We start from the raw sequence: 24,912 nt of genomic DNA, 5'->3' as shown, positions 1-24,912 counted from the left end.
CTGGCTTACTGTACTGTGTGAAGGTTTCCAGCTAAAAGCTGTAATTAGATATGATGTTATTAAAGTCATTTGAGAAGAATAAGTTGAGCTTAGACACTAAAGCTTCGCTTATGAATACAATGAAGTTGTAAATACTAATTACTGCTGTACAGATGCAGACTGGAAGGAGGAACAGTCAAACTGTGAGAGAAGATGAATCACGGTTATCATACAGCTCGGGAAAAAATAAAGAGACCACATCAAAGTTTTTGAACTTCAAATGGTTTTCCGATTAAGTGTTTAGGGTAAAAATTTTCATTTCAAAATAAGAATATTATCTACTTCAATAAAACTGTTATTACTTCAAAAAGAGTATCATTAAATAACAATAATAATATATCAATGCTAAATATTACATTTTCAGACCAAAAATATCAATTAATACATTTCACAAAATGATTTATAAAGAAACAATCTTCCTTTTTTTTAATATAAACTACTGTTTATATAACCAGTTCAAAAGAGTCAATGTGTATTTGTGTTTTGATGACTTTTAAATTATTTGTTTCGGAATGAGGGCGACATGGTGGTGCAGTGGGTAGCGCTGTTGCCTCACAGCAAGAAGGTTGCTGGTTCAAGCCTCTGATGGGTCAATTGGCATTTCTGTGTGGAGATTGTATGTTCTCCACATGTTAGTGTGGGTTTCTTCCAGGTGCTCTGGTTTCCCCCACGAGTCCAAAGACATGCGGTACAGGTGAATTGGCTAAGCTAAATTGTCTGTAGTGTATGAGTGTAAATGAGTATGGGTATGAGTATGAGTATGTATGGATGTTTCCCGGTGATGGGTTGCAGCTGGAAGGGGCATCTGCTGCATAAAACATGTGCTAAATAAGTTGGTGATTCATTCCGCTGTGGCGACCCCTGATTAATAAAGGGACTAAGCTAAAAAGAAAATGAATGAATGAATGTTTTGGAATGAGCTATTTGTGTTGATTTATCAAAAAGAAACGACTCCTATGAGTCCTAGATTGGAGATCTCAAACTCAATTCCTGGGGTGCTGCAGCACAGTTTTTCTCCAACCCTAATCAAACACAGCTGATCCAACTAATCAAGGTGTTCAAGACTACTAGAGACTATTAGATCAGTTGTGTTTGATTAGGGTTGGAGCAAAACTCTGCAGAGCTGCGGCCCCCCAAGAATTGAGTTTGAGACCTATGAAACAACTCATTTGAGTTATAGTTATGAATATGGTGAAAGTGTTTGATTCACTAGAAACAGTTCATAAGTCAATCCGCAGTTTGTGTTTTGTTGATGACTAAGACTACGTTTACTCAGATAGCTGTTCACATTGTTGTTATAAATGTGGTCGATATCAGATTTGCAGTGTGAACAGATCATGGTCCTAAACTGACCTGTATGCGCAAAAGTAGAGTTAAGGCAACACAAAATGTCTAACTATGCACACAATGTGTATACTGTATGTATCTGATTTAATACCACTTATGTCAGTGGCACAAATCTGAATTAAAAAGATCAGATTCCACACTGTAAAAATGGCCGTGATTTCAACGGTAAAAAAACTGTAAAAATGCTACAGTAAAAATCCGTAACCTGGTTAACAGTATGTTTCCTTAATATATACAGTGAATAACCGTAAATTGACTTTCCCAGAATTCCCTGTATGGCACATCACTTTTTATGCTTTTTGTTGACATTACTATGGATCTTTTTAGTTGTTTCCCCATCAGTTAAGTACATTAGAGATTTATGTTACATCTAATGTTGATAAACAATGTTTATTTCATGACTTTAAATTTTATGCGTGTTACCATACTGGTGTTTAGTAGCTGTGTGAATGACACTGAGCACCTTCTATATACTGATGCACTTTTCTGCTTGTGGGAAAACTTATTTGTGATGAGCATTGGTTCATTATGTAACTTCCTCATCACCACCTGGCACCTGCATATGGGTGTGCTAAAGTGTCCAACTGTGTAACAAAAGATGTAAAGATGTTGGTAATTCAAAATACAGACATATTACCTCTATAAATTAATAAAATACGGTAGTTTACTGTAAAAATGAGAAATTACTTTTACGGTTTGTACCATATCTTTAACGGTAAAGAACTGGCAACCACAGCTGCTGTTTTTTTACTGTAAATTTTACGGATTTATTTTTTACAGTGCATGCGGTTTGGGCTGTTCACTCTGTCAAAACAAAACCAGATCCGAGTCAAAGAAATCAGATTCGGGCCACATTTGCCTGCAGTATGAACGTAACCTAAATAACAGTTATGTGTTTTGGACTGATCTGTTTGTGTTTGATTCACTAAACAGAAATGACTCCTGTGAGTCACAGATTGGAATATAAATGTGTTTGATTCACTAAAAAATAAAATCACCTCCCCACTGGCTTTCTTGGTTTTGGGACTTTGGTTTTGGGAGCTGCGCATCGATGGATTTGCTGTTCAGTGTTTGGACTTTCAACAGCAAAAATTAAACCACACTGAACTGAACTAAACTGAACTTCAACTGTGAAAACTGGACTGACACAGTTTCAATTTACTAGAACTTCTATGTTAAGAGCTATATATATAATATATATATATAAATGCGCTATAGAAATAAAAATGACTAGAAATTAAATTAAAAAGAACCTACTCATAACTATTGTGCAAGTTCTTGTTTGACTGACCAAAAAGAACCAGCTCATAAACTGCATGACATCACTGCATCATAGTCACAGTAAAATATTTACCATGTAAAATGATTCTTTGTCCCCAAACATAATTAGGACACAGTGTCCTGCTTCAGGTAGGATGGCACAAACGTTTGGTAACCCTCAAGTACTGCAACTCTGGAGTAAAGTACGTTTATGCATTTTCCTCAAGCTGTTTATACATCTCTACCTTTCCCTTTATTTATTTTCTGACATTTGACTCGCTCAGGGAATCGTTCTGCCCTTGCTACGACTGGAGTCTTTCAGCAGTTGCTCTGCTTGATCACCTTGCTCACATCGCTCTGTTCATGCAGAGTTGAACTCGCTCAGAATAGTAAACAGAAGCATAGTCTGAATGTGGTCCCTTTCGCTTACTCATTGCTCCTTTGCTTTATCTGGCTCTTCCTCCTCTTGACACTCCCCTGCTGCTCCTTAGAGGTCTCCAGATAAGCTCCACAGCCCGCCTGAATGAAAACACTTCTTTTTGCTGATAGCAGATTAGAGAGAGAGAGAGGACTGCAACTGATGGCGAAGGGATTGCCAATGTCACAATATGGATTTCATACTGGTGTTGTGTTGAGATGCTGTTAGATATGATGCAATGCTGTTAAACCAATAGTATTAAGATTATATTGTTCAATTTTTGATTTACACTCACAAATAACTTTTGCTGCTTGTTCAGACTATTTATTTAAAATGAGCTGAAACAAGGGCAGCACGGAGGCTCAGTGGTTAAAACAGTCGCCTCACAGCAAGAAGGTCACTAGTTTGAGTCCCAACTGGGGCAGTTGGCATTTCTGAGTGGAGTTTTCATGTTCTCCCCTTGTTGGCATGGGTAAGTGGAAGGAAAATGAATGAATGAATGAATGAATGAATGAATGAGAATGTAATGAGTTAAAAATGAGTCATTTTTTGTCTGCGCCAATAGCCTAGTGGTTAAGTGCGCCGACATATAGCACCAAGGTGTTCACGGCGACCCGAGTTCGATTCCTGGTCCTATGCCAATCCTTCCCCTCTCTCTGCTCCCAATGCTTTCCTGTCTGTCCTTCACTGTCCTATAACATTAAAGGTGAAAACCCCTAAAAAAAAATGAGTCATTTTCAAAAATTGACCATTTTTAAAAGTCATGTTCAAATATGAAGCATGCATCATGTTATTAAACATGAATTATTAAAACCACTAATTATTTGTCAGTGTTTTTGTACAAAATTTAAATGTAAGATTTTTTATTTAAGTATTTCTCCTGTCTTTTGTTCTGTTTTTGACAATTGAGTACAATTATTAAAATAAAACCATTGACAAATTTATTTCAAGCACTTTCAAGGACTTTTTAAAGTACCGTTAATTTTAAATTAAGCCGTTTGTACTTCATACCACAACATATGTAGCGCCATTGTAAGTCCTTCCTGTACTTAACATTTCCGTTACACTTAATATTTACGTGAAAAATGAAATGAGTTATGGCCTAGGATTGTTTTTGAGTACTTTACAGGCTATATGTCTGAGGCTGCATTTACACTGCAGATCTTGATGGTCAGTTCTGATTTTGTGACTGTATCTGATTTTTTTTTGCTGATCTGCTTACATAATCTTTTAAAAGTGACTCGTATCCGATCGTATGCATTTACACAGCACACGGCAAAGTCGCGTGTGACCAGGAAAAAAACAAGTGGGCGCTGACTGACAACTGACAGTAAAAGAGCACTCTTTTCTACACTCACTGCATTTTAGCAGTAAGAAGCTACGATACAGATTATTATTTGCTTGACTACGAAATTAAATTGCAAATCAAATCGAAATATCTGTCAAATAAATAAATTAATTAAAAAAAAAACAAAAAAAAACAACAATAATAAAAAAATAAAAAAATAAATTAAATAAATAAATAAAAATCGCAATTAGATATTTTCCCCAAATCGCACAGCCCTAGTGGGAACCCTGTATATATTAGGAAACTTACATGTCTGTTAACCAAGTAACAGATTTTTCCTATCATCAAATCGAAAGCATTGTGATTTCTCAGTAAATGGTTGTTTACTAAGCAGCACAAACCTCCTCTTCTGAATATCTCACGCAACGCTTATGGCAGTATGTGCTCATTCAACCCAAAGTATGACAGAGGTCATTTAACTCCATGCCTACTTCACAACTTCCTGTCTGTAACATGCAATGATTTAACCGACACAGTAAAGGGAAGTGCATAATGGTTTTCTTATCACAGGTCTGGACCTCAGCCAGGCTGCGAGGGGAACAGCGAGTCCAACTCCATCCTGGTACACCATTATCAGATAGCAGTGTGATAAAACTGCATGAAGAGGCTTATTATGTGCTCGTGGTAGACCTCCACCTTCCATATCTTTCAGTTATGCCTCATCGGCTCTCAAAAAATGTTCGCTTTGTCCTTGGGAGAGTTAATGAGTGAATAATTCTTCTTTTTTTTTTTTTTTTAAAGGAGAATCCCTGTTTTGTTTGTGTTTCTGTATAGAATGTTTCCTTCATGTTCATACAGTATTTGAATCAGAAACATCCGTTATTGTTATCACCAGCGATCTAGCATTTGCAGATCGCTAGAGAAATACAATTCTGCCACTGAACCAAACACAAATCCCAGAAATCATTGCTCCAATCACTCCTGCCACAGCTGACAGTAATCTGGACACTGACACACACACGGCTCAAACTCATCTTCATTAATTATCTGGACTATATATATATATATACCACACTTTCACACAAACTTTGCTGAGTCTTGTTTCTGTTTAGAGCATCACGTAAGCGTTATCCTTGTCTTGCCTTCCCGGGGTTTTGACCTTTGCTTTGTTTTACTGTTTACGTTGTTTTGCCACCTGACCTGACCATTTGCCTGCTTTTGACTACGCTCTTGGATTTCCTGAGTGTTCTTGTTTGCCCCTGTTTTGACCGTTGCCTGCCTGACTATTCTTTGTAATAAACTGCACGTGGATCCTCACCTCTGTTGTCTCAGACCCTTACGTGACAGTTATGATGCTCTCTGTGTGTTTTCTAAAAAGTGAGTGAATTTTTTCAAACTACATTTTTTAATATTCCCATGCCTAGAAACATGTAATAAAAGAGTAGTATGTGGTTGTTTAAACAATAGTTTTGATTCATAGACGGACTGGTTCATAAGAGGAATTAGTTCTGGAATCAAACTCCACATGAAGTGCTGTATATGATTCATTAAGAAAGTGAAACTGAAACACTTTGCATTCTTTCCAGAATCAGACTGTTCAATTTGTGTTTCATTACCTAAAAAGGACCAGATCATAAGAGTCGGTCATTTTGTACTTGTGTGGTTTGAGTTTCATTGACTAAAACAAACTAATTCATTAGAGTCATTGTGCATTGTTGAACTAAAACTTCCGGTTTAAAAGAGTTATTCCTTTCGGACTGTGCTGCATTTGATTCACTAAAAAGAAATGACTCATACATTTGAGAATAGGATGTGTTGTTCGTTTGATTCACTTAACTTTATAAATATGTAGAAATTTCATTTACATTTTCTACCGTATTGTTAATCTGGCAACCACAAAAAAAATATAAATATCGAATGGCAAATGCAGGTCTATGCAGAAACCAAATGATAAAGATGACCAATAAGATAAACACAATACTTTGCAGTGTATGAATCAGAAAGATGCTATGTGTATTCTAAAAAAAATAACTATTCATGTTCACTTTTCTTGTTCGTGCTACTCATGCTACTTCCCATCCACCTTTTGATTCATTTAGATGGACTGGTTCATGAGAATAATTAGTTCTGGATTCAAACTCCACACAATGTGCTGTATGTGATTCATTAAAAAAAAAAAAAAGTGAAAATGAAAGACTTTGCATTTATTCCAGAATCAGACTGTTCAGTTTGTGTTTCATTAGCTAAAAAGAACCAGTTCCTAAGAGTCGTTCATTTTGTAATGAACTACTTATGTTTGATTCACTATAGAGAAGAGATTCGTAAAAGTTATTGTGCAGTTTGACTTTCATTGACTACAACAAAATAATTCATAAGAGTCATTGTGTTGTTGACTGAAAACATCCGGTCTAAAAGAGTTAATCCTTTCAGACTGTGCTGCATTTGATTCACTAAAAAGAAATGACTCATGCATTTGATAATAGGCTGTGCTGTTTGTTTGATTCACTTAACACTATAAATGAATCGAGAAATATGTAGAAATTTCATTTACAGTTTCTACCGTTTTTCAATCTGGCAACCACAACTGCCATTTTTTACCATAAATTTTACAGATTTTTAAAATATAAATATCAAATGGAAAATGCAGGTCTATGCAGAAACCAAATGATAAAGAGGACCAATAAGATATCACAATATTTTGCAGTTGTTATGAAGCTCTCTATGTGTTTTCTAAAAAATAACTATTTATGTTCACTTTTCATGCTGACTCATGCTACTTTTAATATTCCCATCCCTAGAAACATGTAACAAAAGGGTAGTATGTGGTTCCAAATGTATGAACAATGGTTTTGATTTATTTAGATGAACTGGTTCATGAGAGAAATTAGTTCTGGAATCAAACTTCACATGATGTGCTATAAATGATTCATTGTGAAAGTGAAAGAATTTGCATTTATTCCAGAATCAGACTGTTCAGTTTGTGTTTCATTAGCTAAAAAGAACCAGTTCATAAAAGTCGTTGTAATGAACTACTTGTATTTGATTCACTATGGAGAAGAGATTCATAAAAGTTCTTGTGCAGTTTGAGTTTCATTGACTACGACAAACTAATTCATAAGATTCATTGTGTGTTTTTTGACTAAAACAACAGGTTTAAAAGAGTTATTCCTTTAGGACTGCGCTACATTTGATTCACTGAAATGAAATGACTCATACATTTGAGAATGTGATGTGCTGTTTGTTTGATTCACTTAACTCTATAAATGAATCAAATATGGTCAAATATATAGGATCAAATATATAGAAATAGAAATTTCATTTAGTCTCTACCTTATTGTTAATCTGGGGACCACAATCGCCGTTTTTTTACTTTAAATTTGACAGATTTTTTTCTAACAGTTCCCTTGGATGCATTGACTTTGTCTCTAAAAGAAAATTAAGAAATCAACTTTTATAGGTTGTTTTTGGTTTGTTTGTTTGTTTGTTTGTTTGTTTGTTTGTTTGTTTGTTTATTTGTTTGTTTGTTTGTTTGTTTGTTTGTTTGTTTGTTGGTTGGTGTTTTTGTTTTCTAACTTAATACAGCACATGTTGGTAATATAAATAAAAACCAATGTACATATTATAATTTATTTTTTGAAGAGTTTATTTTATTCAGTCTATTAAAATTCTGTTAAATCATCAGAGTTGTTGCAGATGGTGCCCAAAAAGGGACCAAAGAAAATAAACAATAAAACAGCCAAAAAACAAACAAACAAATGAATCAAACAATGAAAACAAGTAACATTTTGACTGTTAAAATGTAAATAAAAAAGGCAAATGCAGGTCTATGGAGAAACCAAATGATAAAGAGGACCAATAAGACAACATGATACTGTGCAATGTTTTGTAGTCTTCATTTTAAAGTCCCATTGATCCCAACAGTAAAGAAGTGGATGAAATTTACATATCCATATTACTTTGTTCAGAACTCGTTTCTTAGTTTACTTCAATTTACTGCAGATTTCTTTACAAATGCTGGATTTTTAAAAATATTACAAGTAAGAGGATGCTGTGCTGACTAGATTAATGTCGCACCAGAAAAATGTGTGTAACTATGTTTCTCATTAAACATACTAGTCACAAGACTCTCAAAAGCCAGTAGCCATTCAACTGCATTTTATTAATCACCACAGACCACCATGGCTTTATCTTAAAATCATTTGAATGAACTGTTCCTTTATTGCTGCTATTCAGCCAGAACATACTAAGTTGTTCAGAAGTACAATAAAGACATTTATAATGTCATTTATAATTGCATTTCAAATAAATGCTTTTTAAAAACATCCTATTCATCAAAGAACCAGGAAAAAAAATGTTCCAGCTGCCGATCAAGGTCAAAATTAAACCCTTTAGATATGCAAAAAATAATTCCCACTGTGTATGACATATGGAAAGCATTTCCAAGTTCTCTCAGGCTGTCATAAGGGTATTTGCTTATAGAAAGACATATGGTATATGAGATGTTTGAACCTGATCATAAGACTCATTACTTGGTAACTAAAACAAAAGGCCCCATGACCAAGCCCAGTCTGTGCAGGGGACAAATACCTTGCTCAGTTTGTATTTGACAATAAGAGCCTTTCCAGGAGCCAGTTGTTGCCCGCTGGGGACACGTTGCCATTAGAGGCGACTGATGCATTTTTGCAAAATCAAAAGAACAGGATATGCATGTCTAGATTCCATTGTTGTTACGAAAGCAGCGCGATCAACAACATCCCCTGCAGCTCCTTTCGTCTACAACATCTCCAAACAGTTAACACGCACTGCTCTCTGACATTTAACACTAAATGTGAGAATGTTGGTCCAGTCCTACACATAAAAGCAGCCAATCGCTACAACAAGCTCAGTGACAGGCATTATCCAGCAGGGTGGTATTGCCCTCCCACTCTTGTCTGAGTAATCACTTTGCACTTTTAACTCAGACACAGTGGTGCTTCTTGCTAAAGCAATTAGGGATTACTCACATTCCCCTAAGTGTTAAATGAGTTGTTCAGCAAAACAACTAAAACTGTCTCATTTATTAGTTCTCATTCATTTTATTTTGAACTAAAAACACAGTAAACTTACTTTTTATTCTTTATGAAACATTGTGCTCTTTATAATCAATTATTTATCAGTGCATCATTATTTTGTGTCCTCTTGAGGTGTTGAAATATATGGGGGGATTGTTGATTACTGTGGTCTTTAAAGGGGATCAATTATGCCCTTTTTGTATGTAAGAATATTATAAGTCTCCAGACTCAAAGAAAGTTCTAAATATCATACAAATTATTTATTATCCTGCTGTAGATGGCCATTTTTAAGTGGAAGTGGTACGGTTCAGTTCGGTATATGGTATGGGTCACCTTTATCAGGCTTGTGTCTCCATTCCCAAAGGATACCAAGGTTTGGCAGAATATTGCAGTCGATGTCATTCTTGTTCGAGGAAATGTCAAAGTAAAGCTATACGGGTCGTTCACAAATTATATACAAAACAAATGCTTTGTACACATAAACAGGCCCAATTGTGTATAAATGTTAATTATTAACCTTTCTATGAACAGGATTTGATTATACCTGCAGATCATGATAATGCTAAATAGTACTGTAACAACTGCAATTATATAAAATAAATATAATTCAAGAGTTCACACTTAGATATTGTTTGACAACTGTTAGCAGGTTTGGCATGCTGTCCCAGGAGAGAACCCTGAGCTCGGAGATAGGTGAGCCCAGGGCTCCCGCCTGGTCCATAGAGCATTTGAGGGGAGTACGAGATCAGGTGGTTCTCGAGAGCTCCCCGTGGTAAAGGAAGAAAGGAGGAGAAGGGGTGGATGGGGGGTTTCTTCGGAAAACGAAGATAAGAGAGTAGTTCTAGCTAGGCTACTTATAGTGAGTTGGGGTTAATCTGATTGGCTAACTAGTGAATGTAGATGAGTGGCCAGCTGCAGTCAATCATATCACGTGCTCCTCTCGAAATTAGTTTGTGAAACTTCACTTAAAACATATATGAAAACATAGAGCCATACAAGCTTTGAAATGTTAGTACAAACCTCTCATTTTTATTCTTTACCAGCACATGTAATGTTAAAATCTTGTCATTCTGAGTTTATAATAGTCCAAAAGGCAAAGATAATAATTAAACATGGCAGTTTGTTCATGTTTTAGGTTGCTGAAAGAATCATTTGCTCCTTTGTTTTTTTGGGCTTCTCCTTTGTTTTTTCACGTTTCACTCTCATGTTTGTCCATTTCTGAAAGGATCAGATGTCAGAAGCACTTCAATTATCACGTGCACGTTATTATCATCAGCTTTAGAAATTTTTATTTAAAAATGGTGCTTTATTTGTTTTCATTCTCCTGGCTTGTGCACGCACTAGTGACGCTTCTCTGTAAACCAATATCGTTCAGCTGCGTGTCTTGCTCCACCTTTTGGTACTCTTTTTTGTGCTAAGTACCCTTTGGAAAGAGTACCCAAAAAGTGGTGTGTTATGGTTTGCTTTTTGGTACCTTTGACAGTGGAAACGGCCATAAAAGCATACTGAAACTGAAACCGTACCACTCAGTAAAAAACAAGCCATAAAGGTCCAGTGAAATTAAAATAGTTTTTTGATATCAGTATGTTAGTTTTAGCTTTGTCTATAAGCTAGTGTGCTCCAAAACAGTGACAAAATTAACGTTTATAAGATGTAAACCTGATAAAAGCTTGTAGTTTGTTACTTCCTCCTAAATGGATCGAGGATTTTTTTCACATCACCTCATACTTCCGTTTCTCATCAAATCTTGACCAATTAAATGCTCTGTAGTATCTGACATGCCCCGCCCCCTCAAGGTGCTTTTCATTTGATGTGCTTGAGCTTAACCACTCTCACTGGCAGAGCTGTAATTAAACAAAATGCTATTGGCGTTTTTTTTTAAAGGGGAGGAGCTACACTATAATCCATACTCGCATATCACACATCGAATAAAAATACACATTTCAAAGCACTTCATGGGACCTTTAACATCATTACAGAAGATGCTTATAATATGTGTATATGGCTACATCAACAAAATTCAGCACCTCTGTCATCCGTGGTTTAGTTCATATTACAGATTACAACAAGGATTGGTGTTGTATATTACATTTATTAAAAATGATGAATAGGAAACATGCAAAGTTACCATAATCCATACCTGTCAGCCCTCCCGTTTTTCCTGGCATTCTCCCGTATTTTACAGTTCTATCCCGCTATCATCCCATAAAGTATTTTCCGTATTTCTCCCATATTTTCAATCTTTCTCTGAAGGGTGGCAATAAACAATAAAGAGCTGATCCTCCCTATACGCAACTCATATCGCCGAACCACCAGGGGATGCCCCTTGCTCTTAAATGTAAATCTGTTCTGTGCTTTCATTTTATTTAGGCATGAAAACACTTTGAAAAAAATATAAAAACGGCGGGATTCCCTTCCTTTCCATTACAGGCGTTGTTGCCCCTCCTATGCAATCCTTAAACAGTTATTTCATGTAGCCGTGCATGACTGTTAGTAAGTTAACGATAATTAGATAAATAGACGCCGTTTCACAAACAGATTCTGTTCACGCGATTTGAAGCGAAAGTGTACACCATAGGTTTGGGTGCATGTTTGAACAGACATATACACAAAATAATAATAATAATAATAATAATAATAATAATAATAGTGACGCAGTGGCACAGTAGGTAGTGCTGTCGCCTCACAGCAAGAAGGTCACTGGTTCGAGCCTCGGCTGGGTCAGTTGATTAGATTAGATTAGATTCAATTTATTGTCATCACACATGTACAAGTACAAGGCAACGAAATGCAGGTAAATGGAACCCCCCGACCGTGCACAGACATCACAACTCCAGGGAAGACAGGTCACGGGAGGTGGAACAGGAAATAAAATAGAGTCAGGAAAAAGAGGCAAAAAAAAAGTCCCTCTCACCTTGCTCTTAAGTTAGAGCACCGTGAGATCAGGGATAAGAAAAAGCCCCAGCAATCTAGCACAAAAACACACCGACAAGACATAACATTGCCACAGGGGATGGGAACAGGGGGTGTGGAAATAGTCCGGTAAGGGCGGGCAGCCATCAGGTCCTGCAGCCATGGAGGCGCTGGTCGCAGACCTGCTCACCCCCTCCAGTGGGTGAAAGCATACGAAGGCGTTGGATTGGGGCCAGGAAGTGTCGTGCTATGTATCTGTGTGTGTGTGTGCGTAAGCCTGTATAGTCCAACAGGTGTCCTTGACGGGGAGCAGGAATTTCAGAGCGTCTCCTTATCTTGCTATCCGGGAGAAGTTGTTTTCCTCCAGCCGAGGCCGTCTGGCAGGAGAAAAGAAAACACAGGGAAGCCGAAAGAGTAGAAAGATACTTCAACTTTAGGTCAAAACCTGCCAATTTCACAGATATTTAATGTCCATCACTCGTCTCCAGATCTGGCCAAATTTTGTTGCAAAGCTGCTAACTTCACCCCGATGTTTTCCAGTTTGCGATCTAATATTGCAGTCTGATTATTAGCAAGCCTGCCCATCAGCGCTTCAATCAAGCCGGCCAGCCTGGTGGGGTTTTGAGCAGCACTGACCGCTTTCATCATTCGTCGATACGCCAGGGCCCCACATAAGCCCATCAGCAGAAACCCTGTTATCAAAGTTCCGAATAGGTAAATGTCTTCAATATCCTCCAGAGACAGAGCAGCCAGGCACAGGACGCGCCACTTCTCCCACCCGTCCATCACGTATCCAGCTGCAAACGTCCCCGCAGGACAGGTGGGCTCTCCCGAGCCCAAACTTCTCGTCGAGAAGATGGTGTCAATCGCATTCAGAGACCAGTTGATCAAATCCATAATTCCTTATTTGTTTGGATAGCAGGGCACGGAGAGTCTCAGAGATAGAATAAGACAAAGACAAGAGGAGCTAGCGAGGAGAGATATGGGACGGAGAGGGAAAAAGTGCGACCGCCTTCGCCGAGAGCCAAAGAAGAAGCCGTTGGCTTTTCTGTGTGGAGTTTGCATGTTCTCCCTGCGTTCGCATAGGTTTCCTCCAGGTGCTTCGGTTTCCCCCACAGTCCAAAGACATGCAGTACAGGTGAATTGGGTATGCTAAATTGTCCGTAGTGCATGAGTGTGAATGAGTGTGTATGGATGTTTCCCAGAGATGGGTTGCAGCTGGTATCCACTGCGTGAAACATGTGCTGGATAAGTTGGTGGTTCATTCCGCTGTGGCGACCCCGGATTAATAAAGGGACTAAGCCGAAAAGAAAATGAATGAATGAATGAATGATAATAATAATAATAATAATATTAATAATAATAATAATAATATCTAAACATGTCGATCTTGGTTTGCTTTTAAACGCAACTGATTTTGTCATAAATGAGCATAATAAGTTAGGAAAGCAATCGAATGCTTTCATTACAGATCTGTCCCTTATTTTCCCATCTCTATGATGACAGATGATGCCATCATCACACAATTTCAGGAGTGAAATTATAAATTAAGAGAATTTTGACATATTTAAATGTTTTCATACCTGAAATTTACACAGTTTATGTAACCAATGATAAGTTTTACAGTGGGATTGTCGGCCAACCTGTCACTCACATGATATCCAGCAAAAGCAAAAAGCAGAGTTTTTTTCAGAGTAACCTCTTTACTCAGTTATACAGTCAGTCACAACTATCAAAACAATTATTAAAACAGAATTGGGAAAAAAATGCAATAGGTTATACATTTAAATAAGCATTTTCCTCTTTACATTTGTTATTTACACTGAAAATAATTATCAATTGGATTTACAAAAAAATTATTAAGGGAAATGGTTGCAAATAATTTATTTGGGCTGAATTTAAACAAACAAATTAAGTTGAACATTGAATTTAATGTCCACCTGAAATCTCTAAAATTTCATCCATTGTTGTGCTTATTACCATTTGTGCTACTCAGAGCATCTCATAGCAACCTCATAGCAATCCAATGACAACAACACACATAAACATCTCAGCATTGTTACTCCAAGTTTACGTAAGCCTTTTAATAAGCCTTTCAATAGGAAGAAGTTAGCCTATCTGAATAAATAAGTTACTTGTTTTTATAAAAAGCATGTTTTATCGCAGTATTAAATGACTCAAAAATTACAAAAAAAATTGCATATATCAACAGCACATTCAGAAGATGTCAACTCATAATATTTCTAAACCACAACGTTATATAATTTCTGAAGTCTCTCTGGCAGTACTACCTAGGCAGAGCATTTCTCAAACCTTGGCATAGCTCATGAATTGTACCTTTATTATTATGCGAGCAAAACATCAGCATATAGTGTTTACAGATGGTTTTAAGCATAGAGCAAGCCAGCTGTTATTGCGCATATTTAGTAAAAGAAGGCATTCGCGGTCAGCAGCGGCGCTCAAGAATGCATCTCATTATGCTTTTACAAATGTCACAAGACACAAGTGATCACGACCGCCTGCTAAATAGCCTACGGGCTGAAACAACCTCAGGGAACGCAGTTATGTAACGTGTCAAATGAAAACTGCGCTCTTTTTTTCAATAGGTCAATTGGAGAAAATGTCCTCAAGCTAGTATTGGAGTGACAATTAACTGAATCATCTGTGTGTTTATATTGAGCTACAAGCTGACATTGATTTCAGAGTAAAGAGGTTCTTGTGGCACTCAGGGGTTTGTCATCGCAGGTTTGTTACGTAAATCTTCAAGTGAGACTTTTACACATAAGGAAAAGATGACCATCATGCCAGGGATGTGTTTTTCCAGACGATTATTTGCATCGGCTGATTTCCCATTCAAAAGCACTGGCTTGATAACCTTCAGCTACGAGAGTTGCATGAAAGAAGCATGAAATCCTAAGCAAAAAACATAGTCTTTTAGGTCTTACGACGTTAATTATGTAATGAATACAGTAACACTGCTTGCTTTGCTGAACATGTAATGGTGAATTAGAAAGCTCCATATTGAATGACATATTTTTACCATTAAAATGTACATTTACAAAATATGTTTAATCTGCATAGTACAAATAAGGGACAAAGATTTCAGATGCAAAAACCTCTAAGACATGTTGCTCTAAATGAGATTTTTATCTTCCTCCTAACATTATGTTCAGTTATTTTACCCTAAAGGTGCAGTAGGTGATTGTCTTCAGAAACATTTTTTTTGTTGTACTGGCTGGAAATCTCTTCACATTCCAATAGTAATGATTAAAGTAAATAATCTAAATGTATTTATATGTATTTTTCAACACAATCTCACAGCAATTCGTAACTTTTTGGTTTTGTGGCTAATTCGTATCAATTCGTACGTTCTAATTCGAACTAGTTACTACGATTTGCTCATCACCCAGTGACGGTTATGTTTAGGGGTGGGATTAGGTGCCACGCCTCCTTTTTAAAATCGTACATTTTTGTACGACTGAACTCTTACGAATTCGTGCGAATTTACCACTAAACTGACAAAACGTAAAATAGTTACGTTTTCTCATGAGATCTGGCTGGTATTTTTATATTCTGGGTAAGGCAAAAGACTAAAAAATGTTCATCCATTTAAAATTTGTCAGGCCGATAATTCCCATAGTTCTGCTAAGTAGTCTAAACTGTCTGTCTACAAATGTAGATTAGTACATCTGCGCACCGCGTTTACACAGAGCTGCCATTTGCGCATGCATGTGCACCTGCGCCATGTTCACATGCACACAAGAGAGAAAGTGACAGCAGTAAAAACAAATGCTGAATCACAACTATTTAAAATCCTGAATCAATATTGGAGTTACTTTTGCATGCTGTGGCTTACCATGACTGAAGTATTTCTGTTAGACAGGTAATGTTGTTTTTATTGTTATGTTAACTATTTTAACTTCACACAAAGCTATGTAGATTTTGTTGTTTTACGAATGGGTTATATGCACAGAAGTGTTGTTCAGCCGCTATTTTCGGTTTCATAAGGGACCTTTTACAGCATCGATAATGTAGATTTTTATTTAGTTTAACAACAAAACATAAGTCAATAACGCTGTTCCAGTTTTATATTCACATTGGTTCACTTTTGAACAATGACAACTTGTGACGCGCTCCCTATTAGTGATGGGTCGTTCTTGAACGATTCGTTCATTTTGAACTAATCTTTTGTATGACTCGAGAATGAGGAGTCCTCTCAGGGAAATATTTAATTGCGCATGCGCACATTTGTGCAGGTGGAGAAAAAGGTTAGTTCATATTTCAAGTCTTGTATCGGGTTTGTGTCATTCGCTCATCATGTGAAAGGCAGAAGCCAATCATATGCAGTCAGAGCCGGAAAAAGATTTTAATCGTTCGTCATTCGAGTCGGTACATTTAGAGCCGGAAAAAGATTTGATCCGTTCATTTCTTGAGTCCTCAGTTTGAATCATCTCTCTTTACATGCGGTCACGTGATGAACGAACGATTCAAAAAACAGAAGACTCGAAAGGTGAACTAATCATGGCTCCTTTCGGCTCAGACTTTTGGTTGTTCATTGGTTAAGCTTAAATAGGACTGTCTGTGTGACGTGAACGAACTACTCAAATTTGAAGATCTGTTTTGAAGATGTGAGCTGACATAATCATAGACAAAAGACCAGGTAAACGATAAATGATTATTTTCTGTTTCTTATAGCATTCTAGTTGTGACTACTGTGATCAACGTTTGGTGTAGTTGTAGATAAGTTTGGAAGTATCTCATAACATTTTAATAATATTTTGGCAAATTAAACTAATGACTCAAAAAAATATACGTTTATCTGACTGAACGAGACTCAAAGGTCAGAGTCAGTAAAATTTACTTAATTAAACTTCCCATCACCACTCCCTATATTGTTAATCCTTAATATTTGGTCTGATATAGCATGTAAGTATGGCTTCGTAATAAGTGTAATTCCTACACCCAGTCGGCCGACCACTAAGCATATAGTAGTCGCTTTAGCACAAAGCGTGTGAGAGTGAGACCAGTGATCCTTGCATGCATGAAATATTATACATTATAACAAGTTTTGCTTGCTACACAAATGAAAACGTGCTAGATATAATACAGTTTTTCGTTCTGAACTTCTGAAGTGTAGTATTATAAAGTTTTCTAACTGGCGTATGACATGATCTAGTGGGTCTCTGTCACCTTTAGGGTGCGTATTCGTGATTTCAGGAGGCCTGGCTTTGGACGGCAAGGGAGGGGCTACGGATAGCATTTTGGCAGATCACCTACTGCACCTTTAAAAACATTTAAAAATAACTATTCTTTGCCATACAAGTAAAATTAATGAACTTACAGCCTGAGAAAAATGCTCATTTTAGAAGAATAATTCAGAGGGCTCTTTTTATTTTATTTGTACCATACAAAATTAAACATATTTTTAAGTGTACATTTTAATGATATAAATATGCCATTCCCCAAGGCTTTTGCATCTGAGCTCTTCATATATAAATTCAGAAATAATGTTAATAAGCAATGTTTAATTGAAATGAAAAGTAAATGTTAAATAAAATAAGGTCTGTTTAATGTTACATACATGAAGGTATGTAAAATGTATGAATTCATGAATAATGATAAAGTAAAATAAAATAATAAATATATTTTATTATATAAAAATGAAAACAAATGATTGATTTAAAAATTCACAGAGCCTATAGAATTCTGTGCAACTCATCCGGTTACATAAAATGTATAAATTCTGAATTGTTCATTTTCTTTTTTCGGCTTAGTCCCTTTCCTAATCAGGGGTAACCACAGTAGAATGAACCGCCAAACTTATCCAGCATATGTTTTACGCAGCTGACGCCCTTCCAGCCGCAATCACTGGTAAACACCCATACACTCGTGCATTCACACACATATACTACGGCCAATTTAGCTTATTCAATTCACCTGTACCGCATGTCTTTGGACAGTGGGGAAACCGGAGCACCCGGAGGAAACCCACGCCAACACGGGGAGAACATGCAAACTCACACACTGACCCAGCCGGGGCTCAAACCAGCAACCTTCTTGCTGTGAGGTGATCGTGCTACCCACTGCCCCACTGTGCATTACACCCCATTCTGAATTATTATTGTTAATTATATATATTTTTAAATAAATAAATCAAAATAATCAAGAATTGGCATTTTTGAATAATTAAATGAAAAACATAACCTATGAATTTAAAAAAGTAATGAAATGTTGTTGTTTTTTAAATATTTAGAAAATACATGTCTTGAAATACCTAAACATTCAATTAAATTATATACAATGCAGATATAATATATAATGCATTCATGCGTTTCATTTACACAAACCAAAAGCAGCATTACAGCGGTCTCATATACTGAGGAGACTGAGGTTAGCCAAAGCTGCATATTATAATATTTTTGCATTGTTTTAACCCAAAACAGAGCCTCCTCAATGCAGCCTTAACTAGACTGTGTAAAGGTTGCTTAAATAACACACAAGAATCTTAATATCAAGTGACTCACATTGTGTTCTACATAATATTATTTTCTGCCCCAAAAGTTGCCCCACTGCAGGTATAATAATGATAATGGAGTCATAATCTAGTTAGAGAGAAGGTATTTTACACATCCAGCTGAAAAGAACAAGTCTAATCCTATCCCGGCTCTCCAGTACAGATCTAAGAGCAGCTTAGTTCACTAAAACTGTGTGTTTTTTTTCTTATACAGTGCTGTCTATCGCCTGTCTGCAGTCTGAAGGGAGGAATTTAGCAGGCCACTGTGGGAGCAATATAAAAATGTGCATGGGAGTGAGATCGCCAGTCACGACTGCTGTTCATCGTTCAGCCGCTGCTTTGAAAGGCTCAAGAAAGATTAAAATGAAATGAAATGAAATGAAATGATCGGGCTTTTGATGTGACTTTGATAGAGGGCTGGGATGCAGATGAAGCTTGTGTGCATCAACAAGAACATAAAGTACTTTTTTGCATGAACAGCATGTTGCTTATATATATATATATATATATATATATATATATATATATATATATATATATATATATATATATATATATATATATATATATATATATATATATATATATATATATATATATATATATATATATATACAGTATATACAGTAATCAAACTGACCTTTTAAAACTCAATTTGTGCAAAGAAATAATTAGTCACTAAAGTTAATAGAAAAAATTGGATAAAATAATCATGAAATTGATTATGTACACACACACAAATTACAACTGCTTTTTAAAATGTGCTGAATCCACAATTCTTAAGTTGTTTTGGGACTACTTAATTCTTTTATGTTTAATCCACTTAAAATAGTAAAAACTAATAAGCTAACTTTATTCCTTTATGTTGTTCCAACACAAATTGATTAAATTAACTTCATTGTTTTACACATTTAAATTGAATGAACACAAAACAATTAAGTAGTCCCAAAACAACTTAAGAATTGTGTTGTTTCAATTCCTTTTAAAGAAGTAATTTGAACAAGCAGCAAAAGCCTTTTTTTGTGTACAGTGACGAAATGAGCTCCAATTTGTGCAAATAAATCATTAGTCAGTCAAATACTGAGTCATAAAATATAGGTTTTGAGAAGCATCTGTTTATATAATATTACTAGACAGTATAGTTTTTATATTCTCTATATTCCGTTTATTATTATTAATAAAATATCAATCAGTACAGAGAAAATTGAAGTAACTGAAGAAAATTGAGAGCTGCCACTTAGGCAGTAACTTTTGTACCTAAAGGGTCCTTAATTGGTACCTCAAAGGTGCATATTAGTACCTAAAACTTTGAAGAGCTACGTATTTGTACTTTTTAGGTACTGGTACGTACCCTTGAGGTGTTAATAAGGACCCTTTAGTTACAAACGTGTACCTTTTATTTATGTATATATATATATATATATATATATGTATGTATATTACAGAGCGTAACCAATCTAGTAAGAAATAGTAAGAAATTTAACATAATTTAATTTCCCATAATACATATTTGCAGTTTTCACATCCACAGTGAATCTGATCTACCATTATCAATAATATTTAGGTTCATTAAACATAAGGCTTTTGATCTGAATTTAATAAAACATGGGATAAAAATAAAACTAATCTAAAACTAAAGTACATTAAGTACTTTTTTGCACAACAGCATGTAGCAAATAAGTGGTATACAGTAATGAAATTAGCTTTTTTTCAATTCAATTTGTACAAAGAAATCATTTGTCAGTCAAATATCGAGTCATGATGCTAATATTCTATTCTGAACATACTTTATATTGTTCTGCTACCAGGCACAAAAGAGTCGTCATCTGACAAACTTCACATACAGAATTAATGCAGTAATTTCTGTAATGCTGCAGGATGCTTTCTAAACATCCACCTGGAAAAGGATCTGCGCAGCAGACACTGAGCTTGAGTCCACAAACATTAGAGGAATATTTCTTCTTCCTTTCATTGTTCTTGGCAGTCATGCGATTTTGTGCCTCCAGGTACAAAGCCTGTCTAAACAACTGCCCAGTCATGATTATTTTTGGTTTTCTCATAACCCCATACAATCTGGAAAATTGCAAACAATAACCAACTTTTCTCATCAGATGGGTTTCCTAAAAGGACTATATATGCAATTTGGATAGTAGAACATTTATTATTATTATTATTATTATTATTATTATTATTATTATTATTATTATTATTGTGATTCTGGACTGCTAAAGCAAATGTTGACAATATGACAGAAATGTAATTATTGTGGTCTTGGTTTCAGTGTTGGGGGTAACGCATTACAAGTAACACAAATTACTGTATGTAATAATATTATTTTTCTAAGTAATGAGTGAAGTAACGCATTACTTTTAAAAAATAAGTAATAAATATATATAGTAAAATATATATATAAATATATAATAAATATATAAATATATAAATATATAAAGTAAGTAAAAAATATTTGAGTTACTTTTTAGTTTAATTAATTAGCTTTTAAAAAATTAATTCCTGAATTGCATTTTTGGAGCTAAATTGCTGCAAATATGCCAACTACCCAGCCAGAACTCGAACCAGCGACCTTCTTGCTGTGAGGCGACAGTGCTAACCACTGAGCCACTGTGTCACCCACTATATAAGACATATAAGCTAAATTCTACAGTTATATATCACCAGACAATCCCTGCTGATGCAAACAGAGAACATACATACTATGGAGAGTATTCATACTATATACTGAAGAAATCATAATGCTAATATTTAGGTGTGTAACTGTACATGTATTTGTCTCAAACCATCACGATATGCACTTCTACGATGAATACATTCAGTCCAAATGTGCATAACTGCAGACCGAAAAGAACACAGCAGCGCAACAACTGTGGAACCAAGTTCCTAAAGATCGCATCTTTGCATCTGAAAATTTCAGGTTCTGCCATGTTGCCGTTATCAAGCCAATTTGCTACCTCGTAAACAAAACTGAGTTGGATCTGATTGGTCCACTGCTCTGGAACTAACAGTATGGCAAATGAGTGCCTCTGTGGATGAAAGTTAAAATCATTTTATCTTCACACGGCATCTTTAGAAGTGTATAGTGGTCGAGCACGTCCGTAAAACAATGGATATTGTCTCATCTCATCCTCAAGTAAGTCAGTCTGTAAGTAAGTGAGATAGAATTGTCTCAATGGACAGTGATTTTGCTTAAGACAAATAGTACAAATGTAGCAAACACTTTTTAAAGTTTCAATAATCTGCATATAGGCATGTATAGCTCTGGGCTCAAGAAGTACTCAGATAACCTAATCCTAAAATAGTATTTTTTTTTTTGATGTGTTTTTTTAAAGGTAAAGGTAGGTGTAGGTTATACAGTGCGTTGTTAATTGCAGAGCTCCACTATTAAAAAAGAAAGAAAAAAAACAAGTTCTGAAAGAGATCAAGCCTCAGTCAGGTAATAAAAAGTAACTCAAAAGTAACGTAATGCATTACTTACCATAAAAAGTAACGCGACTATTTTTTTTTGGGGGGGGGGGGGGGGGGGGGGGTCTTAGGAGTAACTCAATATTGTAATGCATTACTTTCTAAAGTAACTTTCCCTAATACTGGTCTGTATTAGGCATGGGACAATAAAAAATTTTAAGGTTTACCACAGTTTGGAAAAGTTAAGGTTTTAAAACAGCCAGAATTTTCTGTTATATCTTTCTTACGTACGTATATGTACCGTTTTTGTTGTTGTTTTGTTTCTGTTTTATTTATTATTTTAGGACAACAGTATCTCCAGCAGTAAAGGACCCTCCACATCAAAAGCTACAGATCCAAAATATTTTAAATGTATCTTAAAATAAAATATATTGTGCTCAATGGGGAAAAAGTTGTTGTTTTTTACCCAGACATTTAAAATTATACTGCGATACCGTGAAACTGTGATTTTTTTATGCAAGGTTATCATACCGTCACAATCTAATACCGGCCAATGCCTAATCTTTATATTCCTTATTGACGGACTGTAATAAAATATATATTAAGAAGATCAGGGCTAGATTTTTGTCAGATTTTTTTACTGCACATTTCTCACTTTAAGCAAATGTTTGCACATACTTATATTAAATTAAAATCCGTCTACCTTTCTATCCATCTGTCTATCTGTCTGTCTAATCTGTCCATCAAAAATAATATTCTTTTCCAATTTTACAATTAATAAAAAGAATAAAAGAAAAAAATTATATAAATGTTTTAATTAAATTGAGTTAAGAAAAGGAAAAAAACTCTATCTATCTATCTATCTATCTATCTATCTATCTATCTATCTATCTATCTATCTATCTATCTATCTATCTATTCAATCTGTATAGTTATAAGAGAAACATGATACTTCTTTCCATATAGTCTACAATGATAAGTTGTTTCTACATACTCGTGTTTTCTGTATATATTCCCTATTTCTATATATTATACCAGATCAACTATTATCTAAATATTTTTTATTTTCTGCAAAATTGTATATATTACATATCTATGGAATGTTTTCAATCTATATACTAGGAAAACAACATACTTTTTGCATTATTTTGTGCAGTTTCTTCAAAGTATATTTTAAAAAGACTGGTCATTATCAATAAATATACTGCTCAAAAAAATAAAGGTAACACTTGAAGTTACAATGTGTAATGTACAGTATATAATGGTTGTCACTTAAATGAGCTATTATTTATCAGCTAAGGGATGTTTTCTGTATATACACATACTTTAATATCATGACAAAAAAAAAAAAACAATATTTACACACTTTACCTCAGATAAAAAAAATGATACAATTCACTAAAGGCAGTTTAAATTTCTTGTAAATATAGTTACTGATACTGTTGTGACATCTTCCCACATGACAGCTTCCCTCTTTAAACAAGTTGATCCACGATTTCAGATCAAAAACGTTTGAGCAATCATTAAAAAAACATAATTTTAATACAAACGTTCACGCTTAATTAAATGTCCCACAAAAAAAACGTAGTCAATAGACAGCAGACTAGATTTTGAGATGTCAACATATCAGGACTTTCTTTAAGAAACCTCTTTTCTGCAATATTACGTAATTTTTTACCCTATTGAAACAGTAAACAGTAAAGGGTAAACAATTTTAACATATTTTACAATGAAAAATACACAAATAATAATAATAGGCTAATATAGAACGTAAAGTAAATCTGCTCTATATGCTATGTTGACTTTTTTTTCTACATGTACTGTATACTTTAAAAAGTATGCATTGCTCATATCGGTCATACAATTAAACGCATGCATATGTCAAATATGACGTCTTTACTTCAAAGGGGGCGGAAGAACACACCGCTGACCTGGTCGGCACAGGTGTATGTCCATCTGACAGCTTTAGACAGGTTATGTCGCAATAAACATCATTTGAAATACGTCTTACCTGTCCTCTGTGATGCAGGTCTGTCTTGCTTCCTGAGAGAGAGGGAGAGAGTTGAGTGTGCTCTGATATTCCGAGAGGCTGTAATGTTTCGCACACTAGAGGTAAGTGTACTCAGTGTCCCTCTCTACTTTGTGGAATGGTTAATGAAGGCGACAGCAGTCACACGGTAGCGAGTCTCCGCCTCCTGCACTTCATTCCTGCAACTGCAACGCAGTTAGTCAATGAGGGACGCCACCTGCTGGCCTCAAGAGGGATCGGTCTATACTGCAGATTGATAGTGAAAGTACTGTCACATTGCCAGATAATCAGACATCATGTTACGTACAAATTTTAAATTGTATAACACATAAAATATATACGTCTGTCTAAATCAGTCTGTCAAAAATCATAAATCAGTAAAAAAAAAATTAAACGAATAAAGCCAAGTAAAGAAAAAAAAAGAAAAGAATTTTTTTTTTTTAAAAGCTTGTATATATATATATATTGACCAGAGAATTTTGTTTCTTATGGTCTGAGAGTCCTTTGGATGCCTTTTGGCAAATTCCAGGCGGTGAGTGGCTTCCGTCTGGCCCCTTTACCATACAGGCCTGATTAGTGGATTGCTGCACAGATGGTTATCCTTCTGTAAGGTTCTCCTATCTCCACAGAAGAACG

At 35.4% G+C, this 24,912-nt stretch overlaps 1 protein-coding gene across 2 annotated transcripts in view; it reads right to left on the bottom strand.

Annotated features, from left to right (window-relative positions):
• The window catches only part of pip5k1bb (phosphatidylinositol-4-phosphate 5-kinase, type I, beta b), a 99,883-nt gene extending 75,508 nt beyond the window's left edge, over positions 1 to 24,375 (bottom strand). For both annotated transcript variants that reach the window (XM_056464004.1, XM_056464006.1), the window contains exon 1: positions 24,259 to 24,375. The gene's annotated coding sequence lies outside the window, so the exon portion shown is untranslated. The remainder of the gene's footprint in view (positions 1 to 24,258) is intronic.
• Positions 24,376 to 24,912: the final 537 nt, after the last annotated feature.

The sequence above is a fragment of the Danio aesculapii genome, chromosome 8, assembly GCF_903798145.1.
Source record: "Danio aesculapii chromosome 8, fDanAes4.1, whole genome shotgun sequence".
Lineage (NCBI taxonomy): Eukaryota > Metazoa > Chordata > Actinopteri > Cypriniformes > Danionidae > Danio > Danio aesculapii.
This window is presented reverse-complemented; position numbering and strand designations above follow the sequence as displayed.